We start from the raw sequence: 5,502 nt of genomic DNA, 5'->3' as shown, positions 1-5,502 counted from the left end.
CCCCGGAAACCCCAGGCTGTCGGTCTGCCTCCTCCTGACACCAAATCCACGTCCCCTCAGCAGTGAAACGTTCACTATTGGCACCAGGCAACAGTGCCACCAGCAACCCCAGGAAAGCTGTGCTCTGAGCCAGCAATATGCAGGTGCACAGCACACTGCAGCCTCTGCTGCGCCTGTCCTCACTGCCCGGGGCGGCTGGCACACATCGACACCAGGCTCTGAATGCCCCGAGCACGGCCGTGCCCCTCGTGGCATCCTGCAGCTCGCTGGGCCCCTGTGGCCCAGGTCTTCTGAGGGCAATGGGAGACACCACGCGTGCCCACGGGGCCACAGCTCAGCTCTGAAGTTGGAGGGGACAGCCAGGGTCATGGCACGGTGTCCCACAGGGAGGCACGCAGAGCAACATGCCCTCTGCTCGGATGCAGTGGGTGAAGGCAAGGTGTGGGCACCCCGTGAGCAACCCCCTGAGGCCCCCAGTCCTTGCCAAGCAGCGACAAGTGAAAAAGGGTTGTAAGACACTCAGGGGAAAGGCTTTTTTTAGGGCCCTCCTGGAGACGGAGCTGGAGAGAGGTGCCTGCTCAAGGTCTTGCAGCAAGGAGTGGCAGAGCACAGCAGCTGCTTTCTCCTTGCCTCTGCCAGACCGCAGCCGTGTCCGCGGGTGGACCAGCCCACCACAGGGACGTGGGTGCCCTAAGGCAGCCCAAACCCCCCCTGCCCTGCAGAATGCACATCGTCTGACCTTGAACTGTGGAGCACACTCTCAGGGCAGTGCTCACCCACCTCCAGGACCCCAAAATGCTGCAGGAGCCTCTCACCGCGCTCGCCTTGCACCCCCGTGCCACCGCGCAGACAGGACACCTTGCCAGAGACATCCATCTCCTCGCACAGCAGCGCCTGTCGGCTGCAAACCTTTCACTGCCTGGTGATTTAGCTTCCCTTCTGCTTCAAATTAGGGAATAAAAAGCAAAAGTTTTAATGTAATGGAAGTCAGTGCATTGGCCTCGCAAGTTGTTAAAATTTAAAAAGGCAGCAATAAATCTGCTGAGCTGAGAAGAGCTCTCTCTCAAAAAAAAAAAAAAAAAAAAAAAAAAAGAGATTTGTTTTCTCTTTATTATCTTCCAGGTGATTTTCAAGGCTTGCTGATATTTTATTTCTTGTTAATTGTCCTCCTGTTTGAAGGAAGGGCTCCTGAGCCACCTCCCAGCCCTGGCCCAGGCAGGAGCAGCAGCAGCAGCAGGGCAGTGGCAGCAGGGCCACCGATGCCCAGCTGCCTTCCCCGGGGAGGCTGCACCTTGCTGCTTGGTCGGGTGCCCTCTCTTACCTGCTTCCTTTCCCCAGCTCAGACAGAAAGGTCCGAGGTCAGGCCGAGCGCAGCTCTCCTGGCAGCTCTGAACCCCGACCTTTGCTGAGCTGCAGAGCAGCGCTGCCGTCCTGCCCCAAACCTCCCCTCGCCCCTCCTCAGCTGGAGATGGGGACAGCTGGTGGGAAGGGGCCCAGGCTCTGTCGGGGTCTCACCCAAAGCTTCCGAGCAGCAGGAGGGAGCGGCGCGAGCTGGGAAGGGGAAGGCGATGCTGAAGGCTGTAGGCACATCCTTCCCCCCCGAGGAGGATCTCATGCACCCAGCCGTGCCATTTACTGCTCCGGAGAGGTGATGGCAGGAGCTGGAGCATGATGCTCAGCAGCAAACCTGCAGAGACCCCAGGGAGCAGGTCCAGCCCCGGAGAAGGCAAAGGTCTGCAGTGCAGACAGGGCTGCAAGGCAGGGAGCAGCCCTGGAGGGGTGGTGGGGAAGGCAAAGTGACGCCAGGAGCTGCTCCCCACACACAGGGGGTTTAAAGTCAAACATGGAAAGGAAACAGTGAAGCCTGCAGCACAAATCCCTTGTGGAACTCAAAGCTGTAGGAGGCAGGGATGGAAAACCAGAGCTTGAATCAGTCTGGGAGCACAGTTTGGAGTTTTCTGGAGGAACTGGTCTAAAAGGCACAGGAAGGAAGGAGGAATCGTGTGGATCAGGAGCTCAGGACTTTGGTGTCCCTCGTTCCAGCTGTGTGGATGGAGATGTGGTTGCTCACCACACCACGCAGAACCAGCAGCTCCTGCTGGACTGCGCTGAGGTGAGGTCACCCCCAAACCTTCGTCTTCCTGGAGCCGCCCGTGTGAACCCCTGACAAGCTGTTAAATAACAACACAAAAAATTAATCACAGCCCCAGGGATTTACGAGCGCTCAGCTCACCGCAAGCGCCAGAAGCTGCCAGCAGCCCTGGGCTTTCCACCCCAGAGAGCCCCAGGCACCAGCCCGGCACGGGTGAGTGTTAGTGGAGATGCAGCGATGTGGCAGGAACAAGCATCGGATCTGGGGGGTCTGAATAGACAGGGTGAGGGGCGGGTGGGCAGGGCAGCAGGACAAATGAGCATGCAGGAGCAAGTGGAGCGGCACAGGGGACAAAGCAGAGCCAGCTCTGGGTGGAGGAGGCAGGTTGCCGATGCCCCATGAGGATCCCTCAGCCTGCGAGCAAGCCAGGGCTGCCCCAGCCCTGTGCCCTGGGGACACCTTCGGAGAAGCAAACCCCAGAGCAGCAGCAGAGCAGGGAGCAGGGGCAGCGATGTGCTGAGTTGTGGCTTCCATCGGCTGCCCACAGCATTTAGGGAGAACCACACGCTGCAGTGTGAACATCGAGGTCCCCGTCCAGTCCTCGTCCATCCTGGGTGGATGACAGACCAAGTCCTGCCAGGCCAGGGGCAATGCATGCTGTGACATTTTCAGTCTGTGCATTAGCCAGGGTCTCCTAGCTTTCTTTTTTTTTTTTTTTTGCTGCAAACCCAAGTGAGATTATATAAAGACCCTGGCAGGGCTGAGCATTCATCACATCCCAACACGAACCAACCTAGATTTTTACATTTGTATGAAAAATTGATCAGCTCCTCACTAATACCGCAAAGTTAGAATCTAAGACTGAAAAATGCACCACCCTTTATTTTACAGGGGTTATTTCCATTCACAAGCTGTGTCATTAAAAGCTTTAAAAGCTGACAGTGAGACCTGGAAGCTCCTCCGCAGATAACAGAGTCTGTGCTGCTTGGAGGCAGCTGCGCCTCTTAACCTGCCGTTCCCCCGCGATCTCACCGTGGTGTTATCTGCATTTCCCCCAGCCATTCAGTTATCTGATGAGAGAGTCCTGAAGCTGGTACCGTTGACTTCTTAAATAATATCCAGAGCTGCTTATTGATTGTAATGTCCCCCCACCCGCTGAAGGACTTGGGTGTAATCAGCGGCTCTGCTCAGTGTCACACGAGTGCCGCTGAGTGCCAGCGGCAGCTCCTGCCAGCCGTCTGGCTCGAGCATCTTGTCATCAGCCGTCTGCAGCCTGCGAGCATCCAGACGAAACCCTGCGTCCACCTTCTCCCCCGAAAGGCTTTCTCCTCCCTGCATGGGGGGTGTGAGCTGAGGATGCAGGGCAGGAGGAAGGCCAGTCTGCTCGCTGGCACGCCAGCCAGGACAATTAAATGCCACAGGTGATGTGCGGGGGTCCCTCTGCCACCAGCTGCGGGCAGCCAGGGCTGAGTTCTGCAGAGCTGCCCAGATACACAAGCCTCCCTACTTCACCCTGGGGCATCCCAGGCACCAGACTGCTCTTGGTACCCCGTTATCTTTGGGCTCTCCCTGCTTGCTGCCCCGTTTCTGGGCTGGGAGCAGGCAATGGTGAAAGCTGACATTGCCACGGAGCTACCTGACTGCAGAAACCGAAGCTTTAAGTCCCAAATGTCGCAATGCAACGGGAAGGTTTTGCCCACGTGTTTGCTCCGGGAGCACAAGAGCCTGGGGGTGTGGGGGAGATGGCAGGCACAGCGGCAGGGAGGCTGGGACCAGCCTCCCCCAGCACAGGATGGAGTGGCACGAAGGCAAGTGAGCTAAATATTAAACCCTGGCAGATCAAGCCAGGAAAGACTTGAAGGAGCAGCTTGCTAATGGTGTAAAAGCTGGTAATAAAAGCTTTTTCAAATACATCAGAAGCAAAGAGCCTGCCAAAAAGTCTGCTGGGCCAAGAGATGGTAAAGATGTAAGAGAAACACTCTGCGAGGAAAAGGTCACACGGATGAATTATCCGCATTATCGCTCACCAGGAGAGCTTCACGCGGTCCCTGCGCCAGAGCTGGTCTTCAGGGATGGGGTCTGGGAAGCACTTCAAACCGAAGCGTCAGTCAGAAGCATCGACAGGAGCAAATCACCAGAACCAGGTGGATTTAACTCGGGAGATCTGAGGAATCCAGTCGTGAGACCACTGAGCTGCTGGGCGCCAGTTTCCGCTGGCAGCAAAGGCTGGGCAGTGCGGAAGGACCAGAGAGGTTGGGGCAGGCAGAGCCGGGCCCGGCTCTGTGCTGGGTGGGGGGCACGAGCTTCGTGGGGAGGTGCAGCATCAGCTCGCTGGGCTTGCTCAAGCAGGCAAGTTTCCAATGCAGAAAACTGGAAATCTGCTGTCAGCGTCACAGGGCTCCCTTCTCATTGCCTATTTTTCACGTCCACCCCCTGTCTTGCTCACAGACCCGTGTGCCCAGGGAGGGGGGCAGCCGGCCAGCAGCCAGCGTCCCGCAGCCCTGCTGCTGTGCTGGTCACCAGCCCACAGCCCTGGGGGCAGCCCTGCCACCGCTCCCAGCAGAACAAGCAGGTGAGCATCGTGTGCCTGGGGAAGGCCCAGGATCTCCAGTCTTCTTTGCTTGTGAGTCGGGGAGGCAGCTGAGCAAATGGACGGGACACTGGGGTTCTTTGTTCTTCAGGCTCGTTGTCTCCAGTGTTTGACAGACATTGCGACAGCCCTGCCCCAAGAGCCTGGACGTGCACAGTGACGTCCACATGGGCTCTGCGAGCACACGGGTGAGGTTTGTGGGCACACTCCCATCCTCGGGGTAGCAGCGATACAGTTTTGAGATGGGGTCTATCTCAGCATGCCTGCACTGAGCCACAGAACACTCCCGTGCACCTGGAGACAGCACGGGCTCACCCCAGTAAGTCTGTGAGCCCAGTGGAAAAGAGGCTCTGCTGTGCTCCTGTGGGCAGCTCCGGGGCTGCTCCGCCGTCAGGCTGGGGACATCCAGCGGGCTGGGGCCAGAGCAGAGACCAGGACCATGGATGTGACCCGGAGAGCCAGGCCCGGGACCCAGGCTGCTCTGCCAAAGAGCTCAGCTGAAGGACAACGAGCTGGTGCTGAGAGGCGCCAGTGCAAACCACAAGAAAGCCAGGCTGGGCATCTTTGTAGCACTCTGAGCTTGACAATTAATGCACGCAAGCCACTGAATTATAGGCTGGAGACACTGGGAGCCCAAATGGCAGCTAACGAGTGTTGTTGATTGGCTTTCCGGAGGCCATGGAGACACAGACACTTATTCTTGGAGAGATGGATCCCAGAGGGACCACGGCGGACACCGGAGTCTCTCCGCAGCGCTCGCATCCTCTCCGTCCTGGCGCTGGCAGCAGGCACGTCCCCCTCCATCGGCTGGGAGCGAGGA

This window comes from Oxyura jamaicensis, chromosome 23 (assembly GCF_011077185.1).
Source record: "Oxyura jamaicensis isolate SHBP4307 breed ruddy duck chromosome 23, BPBGC_Ojam_1.0, whole genome shotgun sequence".
NCBI classification, from domain to species: Eukaryota; Metazoa; Chordata; class Aves; order Anseriformes; family Anatidae; genus Oxyura; species Oxyura jamaicensis.
Note: the sequence above shows the minus strand (reverse complement) of the source record.